Below are 24,486 nucleotides of genomic sequence, written 5' to 3'. Positions count from 1 at the left end.
AGATAAAATTAAGAAATTATAAATAACCCTTCTTTACTGACAATGTGACAGAAATAGGACTCTAATTCATTTCAATCTAGTTATTTCTAACATCTGTAGCTTTCACAGCTATCAGTCTGCTTTCTTGCTTTCTTCCCTTTTGCACCCTGTGAAATGGCCATGCCTGGAAATGAAAAATGGCCCTGGAAGGATATGTGTCCATTAGAGAATGACCAGAGACAGTCAAGGGAGTAGAGTGAGATGGTGAGGAATTCAGCTGCTGGAATTCGTAAAGCAAGGTGATTTGCCATAGATAGTAGTGCAGGTAAACTATACCAGAATGGTTGAAAAGACATCAAAACACAGCTTGGTGCTATAATAAAGGGATAAAAAATCTAGGAGAAGACATTATAGGTATCCAGGAAGACTCCAGTTTTCATTCGGAATATCTATCATGCTACAGAACATTTTCTGTAACAGAAAAAGGTTTTGGTAACTGTGTAACAGAGTTACACAATTCAGCTCATGAGACTGGCATTAAAAGAAGTCATGAGAGGGCTTCCCTGGTGGCGCAGTGGTTGAGAATCTGCCTACTAATGCAGGGGACACGGGTTCGAGCCCTGGTGTGGGAGGATCCCACATGCCACGGAGAAACTAGGCCCGTGAGCCACAACTACTGAGCCTGCGCGTCTGGAGCCTGTGCTCTGCAGAAAGAGAGGCCGTGATAGTGACAGGCCCATGCACCGCGATGAAGAGTGGCCCCCGCTTGCCACAACTGGAGAGGGCCCTCGCACAGAAACGAAGACACAACACAGCAAAAATAAATAAATTAATTAATAGACTCCTACCCCCAACATCTTCTAAAAAAAACAAAAACAAAAAGAAGTCATGAGAACACCAATATTAGAAGAAATAAACACCCAAGACAAGCATCCATTCAGGGACTCAGGTTCAAATTACCTAAAGCAGTGTTTAATTTGGGAGCAACATTATCCACAAAAGGACCACCTTGATGTGCAGAGACAATCAAAGAGAATTAGACTCATTGTTATTAAATTGTTTAATCACTCCTGGTTTCCAATTACAGTAAACCATCAACTTTCTCATTTTATGACTGGAGCTATTCCTGAACAAAAGTCATCAATTATAATAGCTTAGGTGCATCCCATTCATGTATTTTACCTCTGGCAGTAGTTGTATTTAAAAAACTTTCTACAGTAGGATTGTTTCCTCTAAATTTATCATCCCTGAAAAGCCAAATGTATCAAAGCATGTGTTTTATTTAATCACTTATTGTCAAAAATATAGTCGTTGTACAGTATATATGATTTCCTCCACCAGTTTCTGGCCATAGAAACAAACTCCTGTTATCAACTATTATAGAACAATGGAACTGAGTTATACATATTCGTGTTTTGTTACTGTGATCTACAGTTTACATTTAAAATATTTATCGTGGGGCTTCCCTGGTGGCGCAGTGGTTGAGAGTCCGCCTGCCGATGCAGGGGACGCATGTTCATGCCCCGGTCCGGGAGGATCCCACATGCCGCGGAGCGGCTGGGCCCGTGAGCCATGGCCGCTGAGCCTGCACGTCCAGAGCCTGTGCTCTGCAACGGAAGAGGCCACAACAGTGAGAGGTCCGCGTACCGCAAAATAAAGAAAGAAAGAAAGAAAATATTTATTGTGCAAATCAATTGTATATTATTGCTTTCCATTAGAGAACAGCTTTACAATTTAAGTTAAAAACAACAACAACAGGACACAATAAAACTTGAATACAGAAACTATATATAGTCATCAGTGGTAAATCTACCTATGTATAATACCCACACCATGAGGGATGACTTTTCCAATAATCAAACAGGTGAGAACAGAGGTTTCCTGCTTTCTTCACAATGTGTTTAGATTTTGAAGGAACCTGCCTGAGAGTATGAATATATGTGTGCTGGTAGCTGGTGGTCAAATATTGCTTATTAACTAGACCTACCATGTGTACCACAAACTTTCTTAAGATTAGAAATGCATTTGAGGAATCCATGCTATAATCAAAAATCATATGATGATATTATTTTCCCTTTATCACACAGAATGAGCAAACACTTTAATTCAGCCGCTTTTTAGTGGTTGATACACAGGGTATTCATTGCATTAGGATGGGTAATAATTGTCATTAGTCCTTCATAGCTAAGGTAAAACATTATTCCTTCATTTATAAAGCAAAAAATGTAAGCTGCCTTTGTTGTTTTTACAAAAGTGTCAGTTTTCAAAATTTAATACATTCTTCAAAGGCCTTTTTTAGTCTTCATGTCTTCTGAAACTATTTCCACTAGCATAAAAATTTGCTCCTCAAACAAGTTAGTAAAGAAGGGAGTATTAATATATTAGAATGAAAAGGAAAACTAATCCAACAAAAATTATTTGTTAGTATAATTTGTTTGTATAGCACCATAAAAACTTGTCTCTGGAATGTATGGACTATAAAATAGTGGTTTGGATAAAGGGCTATGCAAATAAGAATATGGAATTTCTAATTGTATGAAAGCAAATATTATATTCATGATGTATATAACTTATTTGAAGAAAGGAATTAAAATATCTGTGTTCAATATGAAAATGAACTTTTGTGTTAAGTGCCAGGAATTAATTTTATGGAAAGTATTCTTTAAAAATCAACTGAACTAGAATTTAAGTGTCTGGAAAAACAATATTTTAAATGTATAGAATTATCCCTAAAAAATGAGTGTCTTTGATGTCTGAAATTTTACTGTTTAGAACAGAAGACTTAACAACTTTAAAATTATTTAAATATTACAGACAACTAATAATGCTGCTATCAGCTGGAAGTTCATCCTATAAAACTAAGTGTAAATATCAAGAAAATTATACATTGATTGATATACACCATAACCCTTGACTATTAATAACTCTAAAAATTTTCAATTTTGACCATTTTTACATGACACTTGTCTTATTTTATACTGTTGTTCACTTTTACAGATTCAACTCATGTAGAAAGAAGACAAATAGTACCTGTGTGATTAGTTTAAAATATTTAAATCATTTTTCATCTAGTTAAATTAACAATTTTATGTCTGTGTGTATTAATTATTCCTTTCTGTTTTCACCAAATATTAGAAGAAAGAGATGCACTCAAGAAATAGTGTAACAGTTTTCAAGCAGTTATTAAAATTAGAGAGAGAGAGAGAGAGATTAATTCCAAGATGACGTCAATGTAGCCACACTGAGTTGAAACAGAGGAGCACTAAAGGAAGGAAATAATGTAGGCTTCAAAATGATATTGTTATGCCTTCAATATTTTTATGTGGCAATTGGATCTGCCTGAAAACAAATAGAACAATGTTTATGGCACTGCTGGTAGAATTGTGTAGCCAGAGAAACCATGGGTCTACTTTGAAAGAGCCTGTGACAATAAAACAGCTGCCAAACTCCCCAACACATACTAACAGAAAACAAGCTATTGATACATAAATCACTCAGCCCCCAAGGAGGATGTGCTCAAGAATGACCACTTTAGATGTGGTCATGGAGAACAGGGAACAAAGAAGAACTGCCCAATGGCTGAGCTTCCCAGGGATCAACAGACATGAAATTCCTCCTGGAGAGCAGAATCAGAGTCTGAAAAAGGAATGTCTCCAATTGCCAGGACAAAGGTTTCACCACCACATGGACCAGTAACTGCTTTATAACTCCAATTCTTCTCTTTTCCAAACTCCAAAATTTCCAAATGTCTTATTGTGAGTATCCTGCCCTGCAACTCATTAAAATGAATTTTAAAAATAAATAAAATAACAATTTTAGATACAATGATATTTTTAAATTATGCTAATGGAAATTTTATGCAGTACTTTTCTATTTATAGTATGAGTAGTAGTATAATTACTGCTACCACTATTAATAACTGATGTTTATTGAAATTTAATCATATACCAGACACTGTTCTTAGTGCTTAAACAGATTGTCTGGTTCCTCACAACAATTTATGAATATACTGTGGTTATTTCTATTGTACAAATGAGGTGAAGTCACATAGACCTGGAGAGTAGCTGACATGAGTGTACCCAGGCAATACAGTTCCAGAGCCTACATTTTTGTTAGTGACACTGTCCTACTAGAAATGACCTCAAGCAGTTTGTACAAGTGAAACATATTTCAACAAATAATTTAATGATGTTATTTATGCTAACCAAATATAAGTTTCATTTAAAAATATTTTATAATTAATATTTCTGCCTACAGTATAAGACATATTGAAATGTGTGCATAATGATTTTATGACCTCTATATGGATTCACTGAAATGCCTCCCTTAATATGTATTACATCATACTATCTCAAACTATATACCCCTTTATTTATTTATACTATGGTATTATAGAAAACACATAGGCAATCAAAACAATCAAAGTGTATTTCTAAATAAAAATTTATGTATTTTTATTAGTTATAATTTTATCATATATAATTTTATATACATAATGTTATATATTATATGATATATATTGTATAAAACAGAAAACATAGATAATCAAAAGAATCAAAAGTGAATAATATATACATGTACCTAATTAACAAATAATTTCAATACAGTCTATATAAATTGCTCATTTAATTCTCAACCTAGTCATTAATTTTTAATAATGTTTAAAAGAAATTCATTCCCTTAAGATATTTAATATATCATATGAATATACTTAATTTCAATTTCGATCTTCTTGTGAGACTGTTTTACTCAGAAGTCTCAGAAGTCCTATTAACTCAGAAACTATGTAAACAACTAACTGAAGAACTCTCAAGAAATTCTTGAGGTATAACAAAAGTGTGTTCAAGATTAGTAGATCTCAAATATAAAGATGTGGTTCTCAATCCAGAAACAACAAAATATACTGTTTTTCAATAATTTGAAATCACTCACCAAGAAAATCAATCAAATAATTATTCAGGTGTGAAAAAATAATAAGGTTTTAACATGATTCTAACCAGCAAGCATTCATTGTCCACCTACTTAAAACCAAAGTCAAATACAATCCCATTAATCATGCATTATTATCAAAAAATTAATTTATTCATTTTACCTGAGACAATGAATATTCAGCAAAAGTAAGTTATTTGCTGTATGGTTAATTTAGGCTAGATTATCTCACTCTAAACCGTATTCACCTAATCTTTGTGCCTAATGACTATATTCTTGCTCTTAAACTTTATTTAGCCTCATAAATTTGGGGTCCAGCTTATGAAATATGGATATACTCTACAGAGAGAGCAAAGTTTGAATTGCCATGTTAACTCTACTGACTTCACCTCTCCTGAGACTGAGATATCAAATATGGCTTTATCTGAGCATGTTAATTTGTGGGCACATGTGGCTGTTGGGTACAGAGGAAAAAGGAATGCCTGGTACTGAAACATCCAAAAGACCATTAACCTGGCAAAGCTCCCATCAGCCTACAATGCTCTACAGTCTGAGCTCACCTATTCAGGTGACACTGACAGGAACCATTAGATACCTAAGTGAAATACATATTCATCATGTATCAAAAAACCCTCATAGAGGAAATTACCCTGGTTAAGAAACTCTTGGTTGTCAGTATAATTGCTGCTGGCTCCTATTAGTGATGAGAGTAGCAACTTCTGACAGAAAGAAAATAAGACATCTGGTATCTTTTCTTTTTCAAAAAATTTTATAATTGATCGTTATGATTACTAGAGAATATTACAGGTAATATTTTAAGAGATAAACTCAATAAGTTTATTTCTCTTGTCAAAGCCAAATCCCAATAAAGAATATTTTATTCTACTCACCTAATTATCTAATAATATTTGTGATTGAATATATTTTTCACTTGATTCTTGAAAGAAAGACAACTACACTTTTGACACAAACAAAAATTCACGAAAGGCAACTAAACAGAAATAGAAACATTCACACAACTGATTCACTGTTGCTGACATTTACTGTCTAAGGTAAGGTCTATGAAAGAAAAACATTCAAATTCCATATTAGGTCGTATTATGTGTCCCGCTTCTGCAATGAGCACAATGTTCCCAAGGCTATATTCTGGCTTTTGAAGCTACACTAATAATAGAAAGAAGAGGTGAAACTATTTTTGAGTGTCTAGAGTTAGTAGACTTAATGACTACCCAGTTGGAAGGCTTTGAGGCAGTTTCTGGCTGAACACTTCAAAGCATGAATCTTCTTATTTTCAGTCCAAAGAAGATATCTTTCTCTAAAGGAAATATAAGAAATAATTTAGCCCAATATATGTATTTAAAACTCCAAAATAGGAGAACACCAATGAATAATAACATTGAATTAATATTGTTAAGATGTCCATGTTACTCAAAGCAATCTATAGATTCAAATCAATCATTTAAAACAATTCCAGTGGAATTTTTTTCACAAAAACAATTCTGAAATTGGTATCAAGTGCAAAAGATGCCAAATAGACAAAGCAATCTTGAGAAAGAACAGCAAAGCTGGAGGTATAATACTTCCTGATTTCAAAGTGCATTATAAAGTTATAGTAATCAAAACACTATTGTACTGGCATAAAAACAGACACATAGATCAATGGAGCAGAATAGAGAATCCAGTAATAAACCCATTAATATATATGGTCAACTAATTTTTGACAAAAGAGCCAAGACTATAATGAGGAAAGAATAGTCTCTTCAATAAATGGTGTTGAGAAAACTGGACAGAGACATGCAAAAGAATGAAACTAGACCTCTATCTGACACCATACACAAAAATCAACTCAAAATGGATTAGAGGGGCTTCCCTGGTGGCACAGTGGTTGAGAGTCCGCCTGCCAATGTGGGGAAGATCCCACATGCTGAGTGAGCCATGGCCACTGAGCCTGCGCATCCGGAGCCTGTGCTCTATGACAGGAGAGGCCACAGCAGTGAGAGGCCTGCGTACCACAAAAAAAAAAAAATGGATTAAAGAAAAATTTAAGACCTGAAGTCAAAGAAGTCCTAGAAGAAAACAGGGGAAAAGCTTCTTGATATTGGTTTTGGCAACAATTGTTTTGGCTATGACACCAAAAGCACAGACAACAAAAACAAAAATGTACAAATAGGATTGCATGAAAGTAAAACACTTCAGCACGGCCAAGAAAATAATCAATAAAATAAAAAGGCAACCTACAGAATGAAAGAAAATATTTGCAAATCATATATCTGATAAGGGGTTAATATTCAAAATATATAAAGAACTCACGCAACTCAATAGTAAAAAACAAACCATCTGTTTAAAATTGAGCAGAGAAACTGAATAGACCTGTTTCCAAAGTCATGCAAATAGCCAACAGAGACATGAAAAAGTGCTCAACTTCACTAATGGTCAGGGAAATTGAAATCCATACCACAATGAGATATCACCTCACATCTGTTAGAATAGTTATCATCACAAAGAAAGGATAACAAGTATTGGTAAGTATGCAAAGAAGAAATCCTTATGCACTCTTAATGGAAATGTAAATTTGTTCAGCCACTATGTAAAGCAGTATGAAGCTTCCTCAAAAAAGTGAAAATAAAACTACCATATGATCCATCAATTACACTTCTGGGTATATACCCAAAGGAAATGAAAACAGGATATCAATGAGGGATCTGTATTTCAATGTTTAGTGCAGCATTATTCACAATAGCCAGGATATGGAAGCAACCTAAGTGTACATCAGCAGATGCACAGATAAAGAATATGTAGGATATAGATATATATGTCCAGAAATATTCCATACATATATCCACATACATATGGAATGGAAATATGTATACACACACACACACACACACACACACACACACACACACACACACACACGTTATATAACTTTCCCAAGGTCACACAACTTTTAAGAGATCAAACCAGGTTGCAAAGTCACTCTTAGTTAAAACAAAACAAAACACAACAACAGCCAACAACAAAATAAAGATATTCATTATGGGTATACACATGTTTATTCACGTTTTTTTTTCTGGAAGCCCTACCCAATGCTATCAAATGGGAATAAAAATCTAACATATATAAGGAACTTCTATAACTCAATAGCAAAAACAAAAATAAACCAAGTTAAAAATGGGCAAAGGGACTAAATAAACATTTGTATATACAAATGGTCACCAGGTATACCAAAGGTGCTCAACATTACTAAGCATCAGGGAAATGCAAATCAAAACCCCAATAAGATATCACCTCCACCTAAATGCCCATGAATGAATGAAAGGATAAAGATAGTGTGGTATAAACATGCAATGGAGTATTATTCAACCTTAAAACAAATAAGGAAATGCTGCCTTTTGCAACACAGACGAACCTGGAGGACGGTATGCTAAGTCAAATAACAGAACAAATACTACATACACCACTTATATAATGAATCTAAAATAGTCAAACTCATAGAAGCAGAGAGCGTAATGGTGATTTCCAAGGGCTGGGAAGCTGAAAAACAGGAAGGTATTAGTCAAAGAATACAAAGTTTCAGTTATACAAGATGAATAACTCCTGAAAATTTACATTACAGATTAGCGACTATAGTTAAAAATGCTGTATTATATACTTACATAAAAGCAAACAGATAAGGTTCTCTTTTGACATACTGTTTAAAAGGGCTTAAGTAGTTCAATCAATTATAATTTACCCCTATAAACAAGAAATTGATTTTTTTTCATTTAAAGTATTGGGGAAAAAACAAAATGCTTGAACCAAGTATTTTAATTTAAACACACAGTTATAATTACTGAAAGTGAGAGAAGGTAAGTCAGATTAAGGTGACACTTTTCTTTAGTCAGTTTTTCCTTATCAAGTGTTCTGACATTTACATATTTCTAAAAATAATTTTTGAGGATAACACTACATAAATCACTCTCTGAGGCTATCACAGTCTTGTATCGATGAGTACATTCAACCATGATTTGCTATATTTTTTCTGGTACGAGGTTTTGCAAAGAGAATGTCATTATTTTACTGATCAATTCACCAAAATATAAGAGAGAGCTATTTTTTAATTAATTTTTATTGGAGTATAGTTGCTTTACAATGTTGTGTTAGTTTCTGCTGTACAGCAAAGTGAATCAGCTATATGTATACATATTTCCCCTCTTTTTTGGATTTTCTTCTGATTTAGATCACCACAGAGCATTTAGCAGAGTTTCCTGAGCTATGCAGTAAGTTCTCATTAATTATCTATTTTATTCATAGTATCAATAGTGTATATATGTCACTCCCAATCTCCCAACTTATCCACCCCCCACCTTCCCCCTCAGTATCTGTACATTTGTTCTCTACGTCTGTGTCTCTATTACTGCTTTGCAAATAAGATAATCTATACCATTTTTCTAGATTCCACATATATGCATTAATATACAATATTTGTTTTTCTCTTTCTGATTCCACTCTGTATGACAGTCTGTAGGTCCATCCACGGAGACAGCTATTTTTTAATGTTATAAAGACAAATCTAGCACTTAAGTTATTTCATTAGAAAGTGATAATATCTAACAAGATTATATAAGTTACTGAGTACTGGCTGTTATCTAGGTACTATGTTATACATGAATTATTTAATCCTCAGAACAGTCTTGCTAATTTTTTATTATTATTTAATGGAGAAATTATCAGATACTAAATGCAAGAATGAGTGTTGCTTTTATGATTGTATTTATTAATCTACTAAGAGAGTTACAGTTCTGCTCTTTATTCTGTTTCTTAGTATATGGTGATGATTGTTGGTTTTAATTGAGGCAATATTTATATAGCACAAGATTTCCACAAAATAAAATTTACTTACAGTTAAGTGCACAAGATTTAATTGTGAGTTCGGTGAGTTTTAACATACATACCCAGGTGGCCACTGCCTCAATCAAAATATAAACTATTTTCGTCACCTCAGAAAGTTCTTTATACTCCTATCTAGTCAAACTCACTTTAACCTCAGGAGAAACACTTTTCTGATATCTATCTCCATAATTTAGTTTTACCTATTTAGAAGCAAGAAAAATGAAATCACATAGTACATGCTCTTTTGTGTCTGTTTTGTATTCATCCATGTGTTGCATAAATTATTAGTGCTCTTTTTCTTTAGTATTCCATTTTTGAGTGTGCTAAAATGTGTTTACTTACTTTTTGCTGGTACACATTTGAATTATTTCCAGTTTGGGACTGAATAAAACTGCTATGAACATTTGCACAAAAGTCTTTGTGTGGACATATGTTTTATTTTGGGTAAATAACTAAAACTGGAATTGCTATATGATATAATATGTTTAACTTTATAAGGGATCTCATATCCTTTTAGAAAGTTGTTATATAATTTAATACTCCCATGAGCAATATGTCATTTCAGTTATTCCATATCCTCACTGACATTTGGAATATTCATTGTTTTTAATTTTAGACATCTGAGTTTGTTTAAAAGGTGACACATTGTGGTTTAAATTGCATTTTCCTTATGATTAATGATGATGAACATCTTTTAACATAAATTCTAGCCATTTCTGTATTTTCAATTGTGAACATCCTTTTAAATAAATGGTAAAAATAATCAGACAAGGACTGAGGTTAAATTGTTTTTACTAATATTTTAACTACCTACAATATGACCTTATGCTTCTTAGTCCTGTAATTTGTTTTTGTTGACAGTAGTGTTAGTTCATTAAATATGTCTGATAATCCTCACCATGTTTATCGATAAGATAATGGTCTTCTTTTGAATTCTTGTACCTTTAATACTTGCCCCTTGATCACATATATTGCCAAAAGACCAAATATGGAAATTAAAATTCTTACAAATTTCTATAAATGTATACAAGTAGAATACAATTAAGAAATGATACAACATTGAGATCTTAAGTTGGAAAAATACTTTTAGAAAGTTACAGATAATTGAAGGAAGAATAACATAAAAAAACCAATAAAAAAATAATGAAGAGGTATATTTTCTCTGATTCAGCTGGAGAGATGTTTTAGTTCTGCTCTTTTCTTTTTTCACAATAAAAGCAAAATTCAATGCATATGGTCTGTTGGTATAGCACCTTCAGTATTGTTTAACATTTGAAAATTTTTATTCATACATAAGAAAGATCACCAAACATTTTGCATGTAGGATTTGGCCTGGTGCCATTTAAGAAAAGCTTTGAAAACTTTTAATTGCTGCGCTTTAAATTTTGGATGCCACGTTAGTGTCAATGTAATGGGAAGCAGAGCTGACAATCCTCTTATCTAAACAAGGGCATGAGATCCATCCAGGGGATGTGACAGATCAGTGGTTAGCAATGTTCTACCAGACAGGATATTTTAGCACATGACACTGTATTGTCTACTAATTATGGAATAACTCAAGGTAGAGGTTTGTGCTGATAACCAGGAACCAGAGTCAGTGGAAAACTAATTGCAGGGTCAGAACTGAACATTTGGAGGTGGTAACGATGTCCTGATTTATTAACTCAGACAAGACCACAGTGAGAAAGGATCAATCATGCTATTTAGCAGATAAATTATATCCCTGATTTCGCAAAGGAAAGAAAGAATATAGTCTACGTGTATGTTATAAACAAAGACAAACCTCATTTATTCTACTGAATCACAAATGAAATAGTTTCTTCAGGGCTTCCCTGGTGGCGCAGTGGTTGAGAATCTGCCTGCTAATGCAGGGGACACAGGTTCGAGCCCTGGTCTGGGAAGATCCCACATGCCGCGGAGCGACTGGGCCCGTGAGCCACAACTACTGAGCCTGCGCATCTGGAGCCTGTGCTCCACAACAAGAGAGGCCACGACAGTGAGGGGCCCACGCACTGTGATGAAGAGTGGCCCCCGCTTGCCACAACTAGAGAAAGCCCTCGCACAGAAAAGAAGTCCCAACGCAGCCAAAATAAATAAATAAATAAATAAATAAATTAATTAAAAGAGGGCTTCCCTGGTGGCGCAGTCGTTGAGAGTCCGCCTGCTGATGCAGGGGACACGGGTTCGTGCCCCAGTCTGGGAAGATCCCACATGCCATGGAGCGGCTGGGCCCGTGAGCCATGGCCGCTGAGCCTGTGCGTCCGGAGCCTGTGCTCCACAAGGGGAGAGGTCACAGCAGTGAGAGGCCTGCGTACCGCAAAAAAAAAAAAAAAAAAAAAAAGAAGGCTCAACATTTAAAAAAAAAAAATAGTTACTTCAATTTTGTATTTTAAAACAGAATATATGGTACAGAATAAAAGGATACTATTTTCAAAAATATGCATGTCTTGAGTGATTAGTGAAATGTTGTAAAACTTAAGGAAAAATCTTAAGAGAAAAGTGATAACTTTTTAATGAAAGTTTTGGAGAGAATATCTTATTTTATTATTATAAATTCAAACTATATTAGATAATATTCCTCAACTCCAGTATTAGCATTAGAGTTTTGTTGTGATGCTTGAGTCATAGGTGGAAAAGTCACCTTCTTGTTACTATATGTAAGAAGTATATGTGCCTCATTCTTTTTGAATGATATTATATGCTAGATTAACAAAAGTGTAGCACGGCCCAGAGGCAGTTTACCGACTGTGGTTAGTAACACCCATATTGAGATCTTTAATGAAATGTATATATTTCATTAAATGTATGAAATGTATACATTTAACAAAGCGAGACAAAAATGACTGCACTTTCAAACTTTATTCAGAAACTGAGAGAGCTAAGAATATTTTAAAAGAAAAAAAGGAGGAAAATAAGTTTCCAAGGTATGAGAATGGTGAGTTTTTTCAAGTATTTAACAACAAAAAAAACTGTCATGAGGGCTTCCCTCGTGGCGCAGTGGTTGAGAGTCCGCCTGCCGATGCAGGGGACACGGGTTCGTGCCCCGGTCTGGGAAGATGCCACATGCCGTGGAGCGGCTAGGCCAGTGAGCCATGGCCGCTGAGCTTGTGCGTCTGGAGCCTGTGCTCCACAACGGGAGAGGCCACAACAGTGAGAGGCCTGCATACAGCAAAAAAACAAAAAAAATCAAACAAAAAACTGTCATGAGTATCATCACTAGATCAATTCAATAGTTTTGAGAGGATGGAATAAGTATGGAATCCCTAACCTCCAATGTGACTCTATTTAGAGAGAGGGACTTTTAAGATGTAATTAGGGTTAAATGAGGTCATAAGAATGGGGTCCTAATCCAATATGACTGGTGTTCTTATAAGAAAAAGAAGAGACACCAGGGATGCACACACACAGAGGAAAGGCCATGTAAGGATAAAGTGAGAAGGCAGCAGTCTGCAAGCCAAGGAAAAAGACCTCAGGAGAAGCCAAACCTACCAACACATTAATCTTGGACTTTCATCCTTTAGAACTGTGAGAAAATAAATTTCTTTTGTTTAAGTCACCCAGTCTGTGACATTTTGTTATGGCAACTCTAGCAAACTAATGCATCTACATAAAACATAGCAATTGTTTATTCAGACATGCAAAACTGCATGTTTGAAATATTGTTGCTGGCTTGAGAGTCTTTGGAAAATGGACAAGGCACAGGGATAAATCCTAGAATTTATTCTTAGTAATGGGTATAGAGAGCTTAATTCTAAAATATGTGCATTGGATTCACTGTAAGTAAATGACATATAGAACAGGTTGAACACATTAAGCTGTCCTGTCTGATTTATTTGCTGAAGTTATTAGTAAACTTATGAAAGTTACTTATTTGGACTCTGCTAATTCATAGCTAACTCTTCTAACATTTAGCTTACTACAATTAATTTAGAATCAGTTGCCAGAAATTTGACTATAAATGTTTAAAAATAATTTAAATTTTCTTAATTCTAAAGAGCAATTGAAATCTATTGAAATAGTATATATATATGCATATTATATTTATGATACTTTTATCTATTACAACTTAAATTTATCTAATAGTAGTCATAACATCAAAAGCATTTACTGAATAAGGTATAAAATCTAGTGCCTGCTCAAATACTCAAATAATTAATTCTTCAATAATGCTAAGGGAATATGTAAGGAAATAGAAGACTATTAGCCAGTTAATATCTTATTTTTGCTTTCACTTGTAATTTACCTTATTGATTGTACCTGAAATATATTTAGGCTTGTTTTGGTATAGTTTTAATATATGTGTGTTTATAAATATAGATTTAATTAACAATCCATATATACTTGTGTGAATATAAAAGCATCAGTTAGTCTTAAACTGATGCCAAAATAATGAATGAGAGGATGGGTTCTTTGTTATCAGCCTGGTGGCTCATTGCCAAACATATATTCCCTAAGCACATTTCAAATATTTTTTACAGTTGTTCATAATGAAAGAGGTCACAAGCCTTGGTCTTAGAATTCAGTAAACACCTTTCTCAGGACATTACATAATATCGCAGTAAAGAATTTGTTTTTCTAGGAAAGAAAGAGCATTATGAGTGTGAGAGTACCTTTTATCCTACCCTCATCCTACTTTTCCCAGCATCCTGGTCTCTCATAGATATGCCCAGACACAGCAGGAACAATCAAACCCATAGGTAGAGAACTATCAAGGTCCCCAGGTTCGCAATCACCACTAGCAGTTGTCTAGTTGTTTACACATCCATGGAGCAGTGACTACCCCAGTGTTCTGTCTAGCTGAGGATTTAGTTTGATATTCAGGTATCTCCTAGCAAATGGCAGGATATATTGTAGACATTTTGCCAAATATACTTTTAGCCAGTGATACCTTGGGGCCTCTTTGAAATCCTTGTAGGAAATAATTAAAATCCTCTAGTTTTCCTATAACACATTTTGATGAATGAACAGAAGCCACAGTGCATGTGAGTTGTCCTGATCACATATTTTATTCTATATGAGACTTTCGGTTATATGTTTCTGGTGAACTTCAGAAGTCCTAGACTCCCAAAAGTTCTTGCAGAGTCTCACTGAATCATGGTTTTACAACAAGATGTAACAAAACACGAAGTTCCTCCCTAAAACTCACTGCACTGTAACCCCCATTTGAATTCCCTGTTTTATTCAGTGCCTGAACCAGTTCTTCCCCATGTAAGCACTGCATTGACTCTTCCAAAAATCTCACCCCTAATTCACAATTAGGGACTTTCCTTAATACCCTTGTCTTACCTGAAAAAAATGTAAAATTTAAAGGAAATAAAAGGCTTCTTTCTGCTCAGAGTTCACTACCTAAGTTATACTCTGTAACAATTCACAGTTCGGTAACTTTGGGAATACAAATTAGTACAAAAATCTTAATCATTAGACAAATATAGTCCTACTTTTCATCGTATTCTCTGCTAGGCTATGTGCTGAGACATTTTCTTACCCTTTGCAATGTTTTAATGATAAAATGGAAAACTATTTTATGTTAACAGTATGAATTTACTGAGTAGTATACACATAATTGAATGTAAAGGGGAAAAAATAAGGGAGAAAAAAGCTAAACTTTAACAGATTAAGGAAGACTACATTTAAATTGATGGTGAATGGAGGAAGATGGATTCCTAAAATTTAAAAAAAAGATAATGTTACATATGTTTTATAAAAGTATTTATAAAATATTACCCATGTAGCAACATAGATATGAAAACCACTCCATCACAAACCCCACTCCACCAATAAGCTTTATGTGAGAACTTCACTGAAAATTCAATGCAAAATATATAAGTGAAAGGAAACCAGATAATATCTATACCTTTTAAAATAAAAAGCTATACTAACCTTAAAAAAGCAAGTTTTGTCATCTTTAATTGATATATTTTGTACTAATCAAACAATTATGTTGAAAATATAGGATGTCACATAGGTACCAAATTGGCCAATATATGTTTTCGGATGGAATTTTATATTAGCTAGCAAAGATGACTTATGCTAGAAATGTATTGATATTTAAAAGGAGGAGGATTGGTAATGCTGAGTTCTGTTTTGTTTGTGTGTATGTGTGTGCATTTCCTTTCTTTGACACATTTTTCAAATGTGACTATGGTCAGCCCTGTAGGTGTCTTTCTATGAGTCCCAGAATGTGGAGAAGGGAGAACACCACGTGGAAACAGAAGCAGATATTATAATGATGTGTCTACAAGCTAAGGAACACTAAGGATTGCTGACAACCGATAGAAGCTGGGAGGGAGTCATGGAACAGATCAAACATTTATTGAATGAGATCACAAAAATAATATTAAAACTGACTAGATTTGTTAAGGGAAATCCATCACTCCTTACTGAACATAAACAGGGGGTATATTTATACTGATGTGGAATTATATCTCTCATGCCTAATACTAGTTTCTACTTTATACCACCAAACTGACCTCACTTGAGAATCTAAATGCTACTGACAGATTTAAGAAGGCAGAATTAGGGTGGTAGGCTTGGGGAGAGGTATAGACAAACAAAAAGCTGTTAAAAGAATGGCTCAGGGACATGGCAGGGTAGCACAGGTCCTCTGGAGTCCTGTTAGACTCTTCAGTACAGAAGAATGAGGTCCAAAGGAGAAGGCTTTCACTTTCCGCCTTTCTACTTTCCTACTGAATTTCAATGTCAATGGATTGTTTTACATGTTTAAGTCAATATGGGTTATCTGAATAAATGATGAAATTAGGTGTCATTGTTGTTACTTTCACATTTATTATAGTAAACAGAATAATAAGTTGATTTTTTGAAAGAAATGAATAAAGAGGATGAACCAACACCATGGAAAGAGGAATAGAATCATCTCTCTTCTCATCCCCATCCACTGCCCATCCCAGATAGTATTTATAAATGAGTGAAAATCTTCCCAGTTCATTCTTCTGTAGACTGAAAAGGAAAGTGCACACACCTAAGCTTCTGTACAAAATGTATGTTTACCAGTAAGATTTGTGTAAGCTGGGGCAGAGGACACAAACCTAGCTGCGCATCTTAGTATTGTCACTGTGAATAAGAATATCTGTTGTTGGTATATGAGCCTGTGTTTTAAAAAACCTTTCCTGTATTGGGGCTATAGTTGGATCCCACTTAGGCAACCACTCTTCCAGTGATGCCTAGTATTTCCTCTTCCCATTCTGCATTCTGATGCAACAACTCTTCAAGTAAATTCGTAATCATATCATTATATGTTGAATAATTAATAAAAGAAAAAACATAAGTGAACCATGAACAATTGTTGGATTAACTCAGAAATTAATGAACTACTTAATTTTGAATAATGGTATCATTTATTAAACTTAACTTAGTATCTGATACATGTGCCACACACTCTGTTAGGTGATTATATATATATATATATATATATACTAGTTAAGTACTCATAACAATACTATAAATTGGATATTATCATATTAGTTTAATTTGTTATGATGCTGTGTGGCTTATAAGTAGAAGAACCTGGATGTGGCTCCAAACCAAGTATTTATTTTTTTATTTGCTGTAATAGTTTATTAAAAGTCAAACAATAATCAACAAGGCTGGATTTAGAGATCAATTTCTTTCACTTAAAATTTAGCATTCTACTAAATTTGTCTTCATATTGACTGGTTTGCCAGTGCAATACATTGAGAGCAAAAAAGACCTTCCAATAGAAAATAAAAATTAATCTCACCTCTGAATAAAACAAAGAATCTCATTTGCATGGATACTTATGTAATGATGACATAACCTCTGTTCCCAAACTGGCTATGTTAATGATGTGTGTCAGTATGAATTCTTTTTCAAATCCATAGTTACATGAAGCTAGTTTAATGACATACATCAGTCTGGAACCTCATGGAAGCTGTAATTGTACCCTAACTTTCTGCTTTTTTAACTGAAAGGAAGTGTTGTACTCATTCCAAAAATATATCCAATTTGACATGAGGACTCTACTATCCTTCACAAAGGTCTTATGACTTAAAAATTACTCTGGCCTCACTGTAAAATATAAAAAGTTAAATTTTCAATAAATACACACTAATGAATATAATACAAATTTCTATAAATTTTTCCCATAGTATTATCTTAATTACTTCATTATAAATTTAATGTTGTAAGAAGAGATCAAAAGGCAAGCAAATCAATTTGTCACAGAATTATACAAAAGAACTGCTCACAAGAAGTGTTCAGAGTATGTACCCCAATTGAGACAAATTTTGTATGCTTTCAAATGTCTACAGTCTTGTATAATTTTAAATTTCAGAATAATAGTTTTAAACAACTGAAAGTCCTCCAATTTCTTTTGACTTTCAAAGACTAGCAATATCTGAATAACATATAGAAGTATTTTCTGCTAAGGTATTGAAGTGTTAACAGTATAATACAATATTCATTAGCAATGTGTTGATTACTGATACAGATTATTGTCAGCCATATATCTGCTTTTCCCAATCAGATTAATAAATAGAAATTTATTTCATGAAATGTATATTTCATGAAAATAAAATGAAGAAACACTTTGCCAAGAGGAAAACTTCATGAGCCAGATACTTGACTGAAAAATTAATTTGAAGAGAACCATTAATAATGCAAACCTAGCAATGTGTCACCTGAAATCTTTCCATAACATGTTTGTTCCCACAATACTAGCTTTCTGTATGCTCCTCTGATTTTGACCTTGGCATGCAATTATGCCACTGTTTATGCCATCCAAAATTTCTTGAAGGGTGGAGCAAATAGATAAAAAATTGTGAATGAGAGAAAGACAAAAAACAGCAGTAAAAATACTCAGAGACTACATAAAAAGAGGCAAAGAAAATAAACTGCTCAACATAATAAAAATGAAATCTTACTAGTGCAGTAGTCACTTTGCTTCTCTCTTTTATACACCCATCAAGACAGGTGTCTTTATTTCTAAAAGAGTTTATTACCCTCATAATGTAATGGTTTCTGCTAGAAAAAATAAAAATAAAATAAACTATGTGTCATTACTTTCAATCTCATTTGTTTCTCCATGTTACATTTAAGAAAATGAAAACACATTAAAATGCTCACATATCAACTTCACCAGTTAGGTTATTTCTAGCTGGATTATGCCTAAGGTAGTGCAATATATTAAATCAATTGAGCCAAGAAAATGTATTTTGTAAATGCAATGAAAAATATTCAGCGTATCTTCTGCACTTATTCTTACATTACTCTATAATGAATATGTGCTCTTGGAATCCTTTTTAAATAAACGATATAAGTAATGTGAAGGAAAATAATGAAGTATATTATTAATGAAACTATCTCTATAATTTAGTAATTGCGAAACTTAAAACAACTATTCTGTTTTGTGATATTTTAAGTTACCAGAACACCAAATTTGCTTTGTACATTAATAATGGTGTCTTTTTCTATTTTTTCTTATATATGTTTGAACCCTTGATACATCAGGCTTTATATTTGGATAATACATTTTAGAGTTCAAGGGAGCTAATAAACTACATGCTTGTCTTCACTGAAGTTCAGAACTTTTTGCAACATATAAATGATGAATTAAACAGATGGATATGAAATATCAGCTTAAGTATATGTAAGGTTAGTTTGGAGAATGTGGCTTAATCTTTGGCCACTTTTTTTTTTTTTTTTTTTTTTGGGGTATGCGGGCCTCTCACTGTCGTGACCTCTCCCGTTGCGGAGCACAGGCTCCGGACGTGCAGGCTCAGTGGCCATGGCTCATGGGCCTAGCCGCTCCATGGCATGTGGGATCTTCCCAGACTGGGACACGAACCTGCGTCCCCTGCATCAGCAGGCGGACTCTCAACCACTGCACCACCAGGGAAGCCCTTTGGCCACTTTTAGGCTTCCAATATCTCTCCTGACTTGAACTTGCTCCCCCAAACTGGATATTTCCTTTTTGAGGACTATAACTTGTCTCTATGAGCATTCTCTGCAGAGAGATTGATCCAAAAGAGAATCTAGATGGATAGAACAAGGAATGTTCCGTCCATCATCCAGAAAAGCAACCACAAAAGATTAAAAACTTCTGCCATCAACCTTTCCTGCTTTCTTTCTTATAAAATTTAAGCTTAATAAATACACTTTGGATCAACCAGGTGTGGATGATGTTAGGGTTTATTATATCTGAAGTTTATTATAATTATCAGAATTCGTGGACTGATCTTCTAATAGCAAACACCAATACTGTCTACTCTGTGCCCCCTCCTGAGTACACTGCCCACTCTCTGAGCACATGTAATAGACTGGCTGAAGAGGAATAAAGGGATGATTTTTGTTTGTTACTTTGCATTGGTTTAGCCTCTAAACCCTGTCTAAGCCTAGAGTTATTATTCCAGAGGTTAAAGAAAAAACTGAAAAGTCACTTTCTTGGACCAAATCTTTGAGATATTGTAGGATAAGCAACACCTACATGAGAACTACATGTCAGAGAGAGGTGATTTTTCCATTTGTGGACAGAATATATATAGGTTATTACATTAAGGATTCTGAGACCAGCACTACATTGACACTTGGGGTGTTCAAACTATATATGTATCATCATGTATCACCCTCAACCAAGGCACTGATGCTCTCAACATGGTCTCTGGCCTCAGCAGATATGGTGTGGTAGCAGACACAAAACAGCAATCAGAAAGCAAATATCAACACAAGAGACTGTGAGGAAACCTATGATACAGAAATTTGTGAACTCATCCATTGTATCTACTGGAGGCAATACCTTTTAGAGATGGAAAAATGGTGTAGGGGTAGATAGGAGTAATATGGAAACAAGTGATGTGTGTATCTCTGAGAACAGATGTCAGAAAACTATGACCCATGGACCAAATCTGGCCTTCCTCCTGCTTTTTGTAAATAGTGTTAATTGGAACACAGCCACACACATTTGTTTATGTATTTTCTGTGGACAGTTTAATGTTATAACAGCAGAGTTATTCAGCTGTGATGGCAAAGAATACAATATTTACTACCTGACATTTTATGGAAAAATTTTGCTAATCCCTGATCTGGAGGGTAACCCGTGAAAGAGCTGGGCAACATTATGTATTGATTTAATTCAGTGTCTGCTATAGTTTATACAAGACAAGCACCAGAATGGTTTTTATTTTCAAAAAAGTTTATATAAAGCATGTTTGAAGAGTGGAGAATTACAGAGGAGTATATCAGAATTATCTATGCACCTAACAATGAATTTAATTCAAAAACCTCTCCAGAAGAAAGCCAGTCTGCAAATATGTGTTAAATATCTCGTCAGCTCCATGCCCGGCCTTAGCCACAAGTGTGACAGTAGTAAAACAGTCAAGTATTATTCATGTTTCAATATAGCTTTCATCCAAGGGAAAACAGAAGAAAATAAACACCATAATAATTTACATTTACATAGAGGTAGGTTCAGAGTACGAAATGTAAAATGTAATAATCTGAGAAGGGAGGAAACATTGGGTCTACTGGACCTAATTCACCACCTGGGACCGCACCCACTGAACCCTCCTGGATCCTAGCCAACCTTCAGATGTAGAAGGGAAACATATATGCTAATTTGTGCATGCTGCTGATTGTGTGGTGGTTTATTACCCACAGTTATTGTGGTAATACCTGACCATTACACATCACATTTAGATCAACATATAAAATCCTTCTATGTCTTACAAAGCCTTATGTACTCTATTCTTAGTTATCTTCCCAGCACTATCACATGTGACTTCACTTTTTGTTCATTATACTCCAGTTACACTGGTATGCTTCCTGCCCCCTGGTTAAGTCAAACATCTTTCTGACTCAAAGCCCTAATTAACTCTTTGTGGAATGTTTTTTCTCTATGTATCTTTCTGTCTCTTTCTTACCTCATTCGTATATGACAATACATCTCACTGCTATAATATGTTAATCTTTCTTCTTAGTCCTTTTACCTATATGATATTTTATTATGCCTTTTATTATTTAATTTTTTATTCATTGTCTCTTCCACTCGAATTTAACACTATAAGGACAAAGACTTTTATTTGTTTTGTTTTCTTCTTTACCTCAGGGATATTGAATAGTACCTAAAAATTTTGTAGTTATTCAATACCACATTTGTTGAATGAATAAATAAAATTTAACTGACTCATTTTGCTGTACATCTGAAACTAACAGAGCATTGTAAATCAACTATACTCCAATAAAAATTTTTAAAAATAATAATAATAAATAAATAAATAAATTCAGTAAGATCACTGGTGGTCTTTAGATACTATTATGGCTCTCATTCTGTCATAAAGAATATATATATATATATATGCACACATATATTATGTATGCATATATAATTTACATCTATATAATTTTGATTCATTTTCTACAAAATTTATAAAGTTTGATACATAGTGAGCTTGCTTTTACTGTCCTAGATTTAAAGGCAATAATTTACGGCCATGCTTGAGATTAAAGAAACGCAGGGAAAAAGTCCATGTAACTTATATTCAGAAATGTTTGGGGTGGAGGTCTGGAGTCTGTGCAATTATGCAAAATAGGTTATTGGTTGGGACTTCCCTGGTGGTCCAGTGGTTAAGACTCTGCGCTTCCACCCACTGCAGGGTTTGGGATTGGACCCTGGTCCAGGAACTAAGATCCCCCATGTCACATGGCATGGCCAAGAAAAAAAAAAAGAGGTTTTTTTGTTATTAAAGAGTAACTCCAAAACACTAGTAAGTACAACTACACACACATAAATATATATACATATAAAATGTGCCTGCTGTGAAAAATGTAAGAAATAGATTTGTTAGGAAGCAATAGCTTGTGGTCTAAAAGAGGATGGTCTTCTTGAAGCCCTTTAATCTCCATTCAAATATAGTATAAAGATATAACAAGTTTGTAAACCTAATAGATGTTTTAAGAGAGATAGAGTAGAAGACCTAGGGAAGCAGTGAACAAAAAATAATTTCAAAGGAAATATAAAGATTTTGGAAACAGCCTAGAAAATGAATAGGAATTATATTTTTAAAAAATCCTAAATGCTGCAGAGGAAAATTTTTTAAGTAAATAGAAATAAACTAAACATGATTTTTACAGTTCTCCAAACATCTTGGTTTAGTAATGGAGATGATATCACAACATTTTAGAAGACTATAGTTAGCTGCATTATTTTTTCCAATATTGGACCTGCCTTTTATTTTGGGGCAGTGTTTTATTCATAGATTATCAGATTTTAATATGCATTAGATGTCAAGATAAATATTTACAAGTTTTGGAAGGAAGGGGATTGACAGAAAATGATAGTTAATAATTAGCTAATATGGAAAGAAATAAAAGCCCTTTTTAATATCTACTTAACTTTATACCCTCATAAATTCCACAGCACTATGGCTTCATTACTGGAGCAGTTTGTGATTGGCTGTCTCTGTGACTGATCCACAGGGCCTTGGCTTTGATACTATAGGGATTCAAAATAGACCAAGCTGTGCTCACTTCGGCAGCACATATACTAAAAAATAGATCAAGCTGACTGGGCCAGTGAAACTTATTGACCACACTGCTGTTCCTTCATCCATTTGCTTCAGGCATATAAACATAGTTCACGCCTGTATGACCCAAACACTGGATTGTAGCAAGGTCGATTCACTGTTTTCACCTATCATAATGACTGATTTGGACTGTCACACAGTCAATGTGATTGATTATATAAAAGCTGGCCAACAAACCTCAAAGTTGCATTTCCATAGCTGCTCTCATCACGGCATAAAAACAGAGTTGTTTTATATCTCTCCAGAGCAACATTTGAAAAGGAGTTTTGTAAATCACCTTGTTCATTCTAATGCAGATGTCCAAACCAGATCTTTCTCCCTTTATCTACCATCACAACTTTCTAAGTACCACTGACACTACCATGTTTAAGGCATTGAAATGGTTGCAGTTGCCATAAGTCCTTACATTGAGTTTATGCTCAGGATTCATAAAATAGACCACTTTTTCCAAGAAATGCTATGTGGGCCTTTGCCACCTTTTGGCTGACTACACTTTCTGTTCCTACAATATGATGCTACCATGTTTGCATATCAACAAGGATGTAATAGTTTGTTATTACTGATTACTCTTTCCACTGATCACAATCCTAAAATTCTAGTTTAGGGCTCAAGTATACCCATATTAAATAAACAAATGAAAAAGAAACTATTATATGAAAGATATTAACTTCCAGGGACACCATAGGCAATGACTAATAATTACTTAGGAAAGAATTTTAAAGAAAATATTCTCAAATTTTAAGATAGAAGTCTCTTAGTTCATATATATAAAACCAGGTTATTTTGGGGGGGAATTCAATGATCTTAAATCATACGGCCAAATTTTATTTTCATCAGACTTGCTAGCTCCCATCCCATTAAAATGTGAAGCAGATTAAAACATGTTTGCACTCAAAGAATTACATACTCTTATTCTAATAATGCAACCTCAAGGAATTTTCTTCATTTTCATATGGTAAAGATAAATGATGTGGGCCTATGGGAGCAGTCTAGACACATTTTTGTAAAACGCTAATTGTTAAAGTCTCATGTTTGGAAATTTTTTAAAACTTTATTTTTTTCAGAATACTTTATATTTAGAATACAATTGAAAAAGAGGTATAGAGAATTTCCATATACTCCCAACCACACTAATGCACAGCCTCCCCCT

Source organism: Pseudorca crassidens, chromosome 4 (assembly GCF_039906515.1).
Source record: "Pseudorca crassidens isolate mPseCra1 chromosome 4, mPseCra1.hap1, whole genome shotgun sequence".
Lineage (NCBI taxonomy): Eukaryota > Metazoa > Chordata > Mammalia > Artiodactyla > Delphinidae > Pseudorca > Pseudorca crassidens.
This window is presented reverse-complemented; position numbering follows the sequence as displayed.